Source organism: Thalia democratica, chromosome 8 (assembly GCF_965202585.1).
Source record: "Thalia democratica chromosome 8, ktThaDemo2.hap1.1, whole genome shotgun sequence".
In the NCBI taxonomy this organism is placed as follows: domain Eukaryota; kingdom Metazoa; phylum Chordata; class Thaliacea; order Salpida; family Salpidae; genus Thalia; species Thalia democratica.
In genome coordinates this window covers 8,443,072-8,453,366 of record NC_139172.1, presented here as the reverse complement: position 1 = coordinate 8,453,366, position 10,295 = coordinate 8,443,072, and positions in this window count along the sequence as shown.

Genomic DNA, 10,295 nt, shown 5'->3' with positions numbered 1-10,295 from the left:
AAACAAGTTCACTGGAATATAAACAAAAAACAAATTATACAGTAACCCTCCTTTATCGTACCAACATATGTTTCTGTGTGTTAACGAATTAACACACTTCAACTGGGTTCTGTAAAAAAAAATAATAACTGTAATGAAAGAATAGAAGCATAGAATAAAGTAGGTGTATACAAAAAGTGTTGAAGTGTGTTGATTCGTTAACACACAGAAACATATGTTGGTATAATAAAGGAAGATTACTGAATAGTTTGTTTTTATTTATGCATAGCTTACTAATTTAAAGACTTAAAATTAAAGTTTTGTTTATAATCTAAACACATTATACTAAAATTAGAAATTACTAAATTATCTCAAATTAAGTTAAAAATAAACAAAAAATTTAAATGTTAAACAATAATTATTATTTACTAAATTTCTAATCAAACTATAAACTTATTCTATTGCAAGTCATATAAAATACCTTTCAAATTTATTTTTTTAACTTTGACCTAAATTAATAAAAAGTTTTATTTTTAAAACATTTTTTATTTGAAAAGTCACAAACATACCCTAAAAACTTTAAGGAATTATAATTTGAATATTACATGATGGCTATTGGGCCTGAAATCCTAAAAAAACCTGGAATTAAAAAACAAAATATAGTGAGGAACTCTCAAAAAATAGGAAAAACCTTAAACTTTAAATAAAAATCATGAAAAATTCTCAAATTTTAAATAATTTGATTTTTAAAATTTAGACTAAATAGGAAATAACTGTTTTTTTTTTGTAAAAAATAATTATACTAATTTCTATAATATAAAAACATTTACAGTAGCATTTAAATGTATTTGCAGTAAGTTTATAGTTTTGAATAAAGATTGTAACTTAAAACTTCAATTTACTACTGAAAAGAGACAAAAAACTTGTACCTTAAAGAACCTGGAAGAAATTTCTAAAAACTAATGGCAACCAGGTTATAAGAAAAGTATATAAAATACCTGATAATTTTAAACTTTATTTGAAAAATTAAAACAGTTAATAAACAATCAAGCATAAAAACAAGATTTTGTAAAATGTATCTAAAAATTAAGTTAGCCTGTTGCAACCTGACCTAAACCGTTTTCAAGACTTATTATAGACTTGTATCCTTTTTAAATGTTAAGGTTCAAAGTTTTGAGTTTAAAAGTTAGATTAAAAGTAGCTTGATTTATTTCTTTAATTTGATTTTTAAAATAACTTATAAGTATATTATCTACATCCATTTTGAATGACAGTACGAAAAATTAGTAAAATTAGTTTTTTTTGTTCTTAATTTTTGCATGTTGTAATTAAATCTTTAACTTTATAGTATACACATTAAATTACCATGTACTAAGACTAAATTTAAGAGAATAATATCACTTAAATTTTTTTTAATTTTGAAGAGATCTTCAGTTTATTTATAAAATCTTTATCAAAAAGAACAATAAAGAAAATTTGTTCAAAGACTCTTTCTAAATTGTTTAAAAATATGAAACATTGTAATAGTAATATAATTAAAAAACTTTAAATGGTTGCCACAGATCAAGCTAAGAAAAATTTTCTGACTTTTCCTGACTTTTTACTAAAATTTTCCTGACTTTTCTAAGTCAAATTCTTAATTTAAACATTTTTGAAAATACATAATCTAACACTTGAAACTATATAAAGCTTTCAATCAATACAGGTTAAAACAGTAGTTTTTTTTTGCTGAATTCAATCATTAAACTTCCATTACATCACTTGAACCATCTGTGTACGATTGATGCATTTGCAATAAACAGCTTTATCAGCAAAATACTTGTATTATTACCTTATAATCACAGCTTGTCTGAAAAAAGACACAACTTTTTAGCATTTCCTAGCATAAATGTAACTAAATAAACGAAACGACATATAAGGAACTTTTACAATTAAAACCTTAAATTAATAACAAACTTTCACAACTAAATCCTAAAAACAATAACAAACTTTTACAATTTTAACCTTAAAACAATAAAGATCTTAATCTTTTAGAATGTTTAAAAATAAACTTTAATCAGACTTAGTATTAAGTTGTAAAACAACCTAGAAGGTAAAAACATTGAATAAAAAAAAATATTTACTTAAAACATGTTTTACTTATATAAATTGTTCACTTAGATTAATAATATACTACCCAAACTATTTAATATTAAGTCCTGAAACTAAAAATCAATTAGAAAGAATATACTTAAGTAACTGTTAAAATATACATAAAAAAGTAATCTATATATCTGTTGTATAAAATATTTCCTCTTATTATTTAGTATAAAGTTTGTAACAAATAAATATACCATTATTATTACTAGTTATTCTACAAAAAATATAATAATAAGTAAACTTAATCTTCGCATATACCTCTCTAATAACTTATTTTATAAATTTAAACAACTTTGAAAAAATTATAAAGAGGTGAAGTATACACATCAGTTTGTTACATAAAATACTAAATTAACTGCTTAATTATAAAGAACTCAATTATCTAATTAAACAAAAAACACTTTGATTTTAAAATTATGCTAGATAAACTTTTGTGTATATATCACAGTTTCACTATTGAAATGTCCTTGCTACAAATCATCAATACTAAAAAGCTTACAAAATCTGCTTGTTCAAGTAGGGTACTTGTTCAATATGTTAATAGAAAAATTTTGCAGTTTTATAAAAGATATTTTACTAATTTATACCAGATGAAGGTATTGGAAATTTAACAATTTTGTAAATTTTTAGGAAAATTTGGGAATTTTATTCTCACTTTAAAGGATTTTTAATTCATTTTTACCATTTGATAGCTTTGGAAAATAAGGAATTTTGTAAATTTAAACTGACGAAATCTGATTTTTTTTTTTAATCAAATTTCCTGACTTTTTTTCAAACCCCCCCCCCCCCCCCCATTTTTTCCTGACCATGTGGCAACCCTGTATAATTTAATATAGAACTAATTTAAACTTGTAGCATTCACACCATTTGAAAATGAAAGTTATGAAAATGCTAAGTTGAATTCTAAAACAAAAATACTTCAATAGTTGTTTTTATTTTTTGAAACTTATAATCAAAAGCAAAGAGGTTTATTAGATTAGCTGTATGAAATATTAGAAGGATATTATCAGTAAAATTTTAAATAAATCAAATAGTGTTGAATATGAAAATTTGCCTTTGAATATAGAGCTAACTATAGAAACGTGCTAAAACAAGTTCTCAGTTTTTACTAGCATGAAGTTTTCGTGATATTTGATGTTAAAATAATTAGATATTCTACAAAACCTAATACAAAACATTCAATTCTAAATTAAAAAAAGTCGATACTTATACTTTTATGACAACATTGAAACTTTGTATTTAAGTTTCTTAAAGGTCTTATTTAAATTGAGTATTTTTTAATTTTTGCTATTTGGCCGTTTTTTATCAGCAGTGACATTTCTAATACAGTGATTTTTCATTGCATGTTAAAATGTTTATACACAGCTTCATACATTAATATTTAAAAAAAAGTCGATACTTATACTTTTCTGACAACATTTAAACTTTGTATTTAAGTTCTTAAAGGTATTATTTTAATTTTCCATTTCTTAATTTTTGCCATTTGACTGATATTTATGAGCAGTGATATTTCTTATACAATACATTTTAACTAAAACTTTCTTCGTTGGATTAAAACTTTTTATTTTAGTATACTAAGTTTGACACGTTTTTAACTAATTTTTAGCCGTTTAGATGTAATAATTTAATGAAGCTACTTAAATTACATCTACTATAATATTTATTCTTAAGAAAATTAGAAGGCCTAATTAAGCAATTTAACTTTTTAAAGCAGTTTATGTTGCTTTGCACTGCATACTGCACCCGTGACTTCACTGATAACATCTATCAAAATTTAGACTAAATATAAGTAAACTGAAAAGTAAGTAAACTAGGTTTAAAAAACCCCTGAACTAAACCTGAAAACCTAAGATTTCTATTATTGTTAAAAAACTGAACTAGTATGAAGTTTTTGTGATATTCGATGTTAAAATAATTAGATATTCTATAAAACCTAATACAAAACATTCAATTCTAAATTAAAAAAAGTTGATACTTTTAATATCAAATATCACAAAAACTTCATGCTAGTTCAGTTTTTTAACAATAATAGAAATCTTAGGTTTTCAGGTTTAGTTCAGGGGTCAGCAAACTGCAGCTTGCAAGTATGTTTTTATTTTAAAAGGATGCCATGAAAAGTAAAAATATTTTTTTTAAGGTGTAAAACAATAAAAATTATATGAAAGGTAAGACATGCAAATCAAACCAAAAAAAATTTAAATTTACATATTCTGGGGTTTGAAATGAAGATTTAAAAAAGAAATAATATATGTTTTAACGAGAAATTCTAATCTTACACTAGATATTTTGTGTCTTTTGTTAGTAGTAAAAACTAAAAATACCATTGGGGCTCTTGAATATATATATATTTTAAATTTGGTATATGACTACTAAATGCCTACCGACTCCTAGTCTAGTAATTTCACTAACATTATGTTTCTAAATCTGTTTTAAGTTACACTTTTTCATTTAAGAATGGGGCTTAAGGCTTCATATAAAACTATAAAAAACACAAGTTTCACTTTAACAATGATACATATTTATCAAAAAGAAAGTAAATAAATGCACATAGTAAAATCAAAAATTACAAAATATGTACATACACTTATACAACAACAACTAACAGGTTTTATAAGTATTAATCAAGTATATAAAGTATGCAAGTTCAGAGCTGTTATTATAACAAAAATAAATTTTACTCTATGATAAGTATTTGTGTTGGTTTTAGAAAGGGGGAGAATTTTTTTAAAATGGTTTATTTTGAAAAAATGCAGATTATAACTCAAGGTTAAGAAAACCTAAACAAACTAATTAAGAGTGAATAACAAATGACTAAAAGTATTACTTAGGGTATAAAAGCATTATGTGACCACAATCATTATTATAGTATTTTTTTTTTTAGTAGAAGCTGTATACAAAGTCAAGGGTTTGCATAGAATGCACATCCATTGTGATTCAGGGGCGTGTCTAGACACTAGACTTTTTTCAAGGGAGTTCACGTTTTTTTTTGTTCGTAATTTTCTGCTTGCTTAGGTACGCATTTCTTAGGTATGCAATGCCAGCTAAGTACGCAATATTTATCCGAAAAACTCTGTGTTTGTGTTTAAAATGCTTTTTCTCTGCTTAGAAACAAATAAAAACATATAAGTAGTAATAAGAAAATATTATATTTTTAATTTTTAATACTGTATTAAATTTAGATAAACTAAAACTAAAAGAACCAGAAAGAAGTTATGAACTTACAAATTGTATATCAAAATTCAAATCCCTTATTTAAAACAGATATATTACAGACATAACTAACTTACTTTAAAAAAATTTAACCTTTTTATCAGGAAACAATATTAAAAAATAATTAAAACTAGAATAAGAGAATAAGTTTTTATAAAGAGAATTTATATTTTGATTAACATGTTAGCTTAGATGGAGTTCTTACAAATAGTTTTTTTAAATTTCAAATACTTTACGTTTATATATCTATTTATAATAAAAATATTTTTTTCAAGTAACTTATACTATAAAAATTGAAACTTCACTAAAAAAATGTTTAGACTTATACAATTAAATTAAAATATGTCCGATTTATAATTAAATGTTTGCCTAATGGTGCTGGGATTCTAATGATTGCTTTGAAATCTTTCTTAGTTAAAAGTTTCAAAAAATCAAGAATAAACTTTGCCAACAGATTTACAAAAATAAAACAACTGAAATAAAAACATTAAAATACTATTAAATGATATAAGAATAAATTGCTAGGTGGTGTAAAGGTCTAAAGATGATTTTGAAAACTCTCTGAATTGAACTTTTCAAGGTTTAAACCCATTCGGTTGACACATAAACAAAAATATAAATGTTTAAGTACAAACACAACATTATCATATACAATCAACTAAGTAAAATAAAACTTTGTGATTATATTGGAAATTTTTTAATAAAAATTGTACTTACTAGTTTAAAAAAAAAACTAAATCAAAAGTTATTTACCTAAGTGCCAATTTATAATTTGAACTAAGAGCATCTTAGTTAAAAGTTTCCTACAAAAAAAATGCTACTTTAAAACTTTTACATATTATGACATCACAATTACAATTTTATTTAAAATCTATTTCAGCTGGGCAAAAAAGAGCATTTTATGTTACTGCAACATGATAATCTTTCAGTGTTATAAACTCAACATTCATTTTTCAAAGTTTATCAAATGACCAAACAAAGTCAATAAACAACGTTTTTAGTGATATTCTAAGAATATTTTTTTCTTTTTTTCTTTTTTCAGAAGGTTCACAGGAAACAGGAAACCAGTCAAAACACGCCGCTGTTGTGATTTAAATTTGCTCTAGATTTGTTTAGTTGTTCTTTGTTTAACCGAGTATTATATCTCTCCTATATGCGATTTCTACTTGTAGTTAGCTTGTTAGTTATATTTATTTGGTTAGGTTTTTACTTAGGGAAAACAAAGCTTGCGCTTTTATACTTTTTTTCGAAGTTAAAACTGCGGAACACAACAATTTTAATATAATTAATTTTTTACTAATTTATTATTAAAATACTCAAATATTTAATGAAAAACAATGATAACACATTAATAAGTGGTAGTTTATTCTCGATCGAAAAATAAAGCCTGTTTGTAAACTTTTATTTAAAAAATAGAATTTATAAACTGTTTTAGCTAGTTGTAGCTGCAAAGTTTTTCTGGGTAGCATCTTTCGGTTGTCTAATATTTTTCTAAACTTTCTTAAATTTTTACATGTTTATCCAAAAACTTTAAACTCAAGACATTAATGTTAACAATATACTAAAAAAAATACCAAAAGAAATTATATTGATGAACTCCGGGCTACTTGGGTCTCTAGCTTCATGTGAAACCGCCTCTGTAACAGGTTCGGCAGTTTCGACAGAAGCCAGTTTAGCAGTAGCTTCGGGTCTATCTTTATCTTTAGTTGCTACCTCGGTCTGCGACCGAGTGCAAGAGTGTGTAAGAGCTAATACCTAAGGATTTAAATTTATATAAAGTAATAATACTTTTAGAAAATTTATACTAATTTTAATAATAATTAGATTTTATCTTTGTTTATATGTGATTTATTTGATACTAAACATTTGTATTTTATTCTACTTAGCAAATTCAATTCATAATTAAGCATTTGTGTTAAATGTAAACTCTATATTTATTAAGTATCACTGCTACTTTTTGCTAGGAAGTTTCATAAGATTTATTTTTTAGATGTTTGTTCATATATAGAGCAAGAGTGCTGTATTTTTGGTTTGTGTTTTAAAGTTTCATCATTTCATTATACCAGAGGTCGGCAAACTGCAGCCCGCGGGCCAAATGCGGCCCTCAAAGGTTAAATCTGCGGCCTGCGAGCACGTTTATTTTTTGAATGGAATGCGGCCCGCGGAAGAGAATTTTGTGGCTCGCGAGCATGTAAATGTGGCCCGCTGAGTAAAAACAATATTTTAAGTTAAACTTATTTGTTTTTTTGTTTAGTTTTATTAATTTCGTTTTAAGTCCCTGTTTAATATTTTAAAACAATTAAAAAACTTAACAGTATCAGCTTAAAAATTTAAAAAAGACAGATTAGCATTTCACCAGGTTTTTTTTTCAGTTTCATCACAATTTTTTTCTTACAACAGTAAGTTTAGGTATTTTTTACATGTTTTTAAGAAATAAGTTTATTTTATAGATGTTTTATTACTAAAAGTTATATTTGAGTGTGCACAAGTCATTTAAAATAACATATTAGTAAAAAAAAAGGTTTATTTTATTTTGATTTTTACACATTTTGATATTTTTATAAATTATTTTAGCACTTTAGGTTTATTTCTATGCACACAAAGATGTACAAAGATGCTCATATTTTAATCGGCATACTGACAATTCCCACCCACAATCATTCACCACCCACGCACATTTCCCACTCGAAAATATTTTTAAATTTCTTTATTAATTCCTTTATTTTCTAATATTTTGTATTGTTTTTATTTATTATTAATTTATGTTTTACTATCACTGTAACCCTAACCCTTGGTTGGTAAGCGGTTCTTGGATTTGATCGGGTGGGAAATGATTGCGGGTTGAAAATGAGCGGTTCCCATTTTAAACCATGTTTTATTAAAACTTAAATTAGATTAAGTTTAGTTAATTCATAATCTTCTAAACTTATTGGTTATACATGTATTGTTTAGGTGTGTTAAGACACATTTAAAACAACAATTGTACGAATTTAGATATTTTAGATAGGTTTACATTTTCATTCTTCAAATAATATTTTTTTGAGAAACTTAATTAATTTTAATGCACTAATATACACAGTTACTGTTTTTTTTAAACTACCTATTTAAAACAAACTAAGTTTAGGTTAGGTAAACTTATAAGGTTAGTATATTGTTAATCAAAATAGTTCAAATTCAAGCAAATGAATAACTAAACATTGCCATAAACATACTTAAACTATGACTATCTGTAGATTTTAAATCTCAAGTCAATTTAGTCATTTCCTCAGTTTTTTGTTTGAATAAATATTTGTATACTAAAATATTAGGCTAGTTTTTGGTCATTTTAGCTGGCTTTTTTGCTTTATGAGTGGCGTATTAAACTTATGATGTATGTTTTGTTCAATCGTGTTGGTTTGAATTATAATATATGTTAAACTTTAAGTCTTGCAGCTGATAAAATTTGAAATATTATTTATATAATTGTATACATATAGGTGTAAACAATTGGTACTGCTAAAAAACTTGAATCCCGGAAAAGTTTGGAATCTTAAAACTTATGCTTGAAAATTCTGGAAAAACCTTGAAATTGAAAATTTGTGAAAAAAACTGGAACTTTAAACAATTTTTACGTGTAAAGTAATGAAATTTTGATTTGACACAAAAAATTTACTATATAGATACTTTTTTTAAACACATTATAAGTAGCTTAACAGCATCTATTTAGTATTGCTATATTACTATATTACATATAATTTAATTTTATACTAAAAAGAAGAAGCAAAAAGCTATACTTTCAAAACTTTATGTAAGTGCATTGCATCTTTGCTTTTAAAACGCCTTTACCTATTGTTGTGCATTGGAACTAAACCTAGAAACCTTTCTAAAAAACCAAATTTAGTAAAAACACCTCTAATAAAAACTCTCAGATGAGCAATATTTGTTGTACCATTTTTCTTATCTTAACAGGTTGTCCTAATATTTTTTGTTGTTCTAACTTAGTTGGAATATATTTTTGTCAAATTACTCCAAACAAAGTGCTTTTTTAAGTACGATATTTTACATACGTATCTTTTTCAATTAAAATGTTAATTCTTTTTATAGACATTATCTAAATTTCTCGACATGTCTTAATCTACATCTTAAGTTGACAGACTTAAGAAAGTTTTGTGATTTTAAAGGATTCAAAAAAGTGATCAACTGTATCCATTAAACTAGAATCCAGTCGGATCCAAAACTTTTTTTGTATTAAAATCCGACCGGATCCGGATCTCGACGTAAAATTAGTATCCAGTCGGATTCAGATCTAAAAAGTCATATTTCGGCTGGATCCAGATACTGGATCCGGAAAATTACTAGTTCGAAACGCTCCGGCCCTCAAAAGACTAAATTTTTCTGGATCCGGCCCGCTGATTTAAAAATGTTGCCCACTCCTAGTCTAGAAGAATAAAATGCAAAATAATGTAAGTTTTAGATCCACTTAACTTTGTGAAGTTTTTATAAAAGTAAATTTCTTATATAATAATTTTACATAAAGTTAACAATAAAAATCAAGTTATTTATAATTTAACCTATTTATTATTATATTTACTTATTTATAGCGTGTTTTAAAAACTTAACTAAGATAAAAATAATTTTAGCTATACTAAAAGTAATACTTTCGAAGTATTTTTACATATATAGTAACTGTATACTTGAAAGAAAAAATAATTTTGTGTAAACAACAATTTTTTTTGTTTAGTTATTTTATTTTTTAAAGACTAGCTGACCAAACATTACAACATATTTTAAACTAAATTATTAAGTTTAAATCATAAAATTAAAATATTACAGACTGTCTTTTAAATATTTAAACATTGGCATAATGTTAAATTACTTACAGAAACATTTAGAGCTTAAAAATTTACTAAATTAAGTTTCAATAAAAATGCAAGGTTTTTATTTTCTTTACGCTTCACAAGCATACAAAACAAATCAAAACAATACTT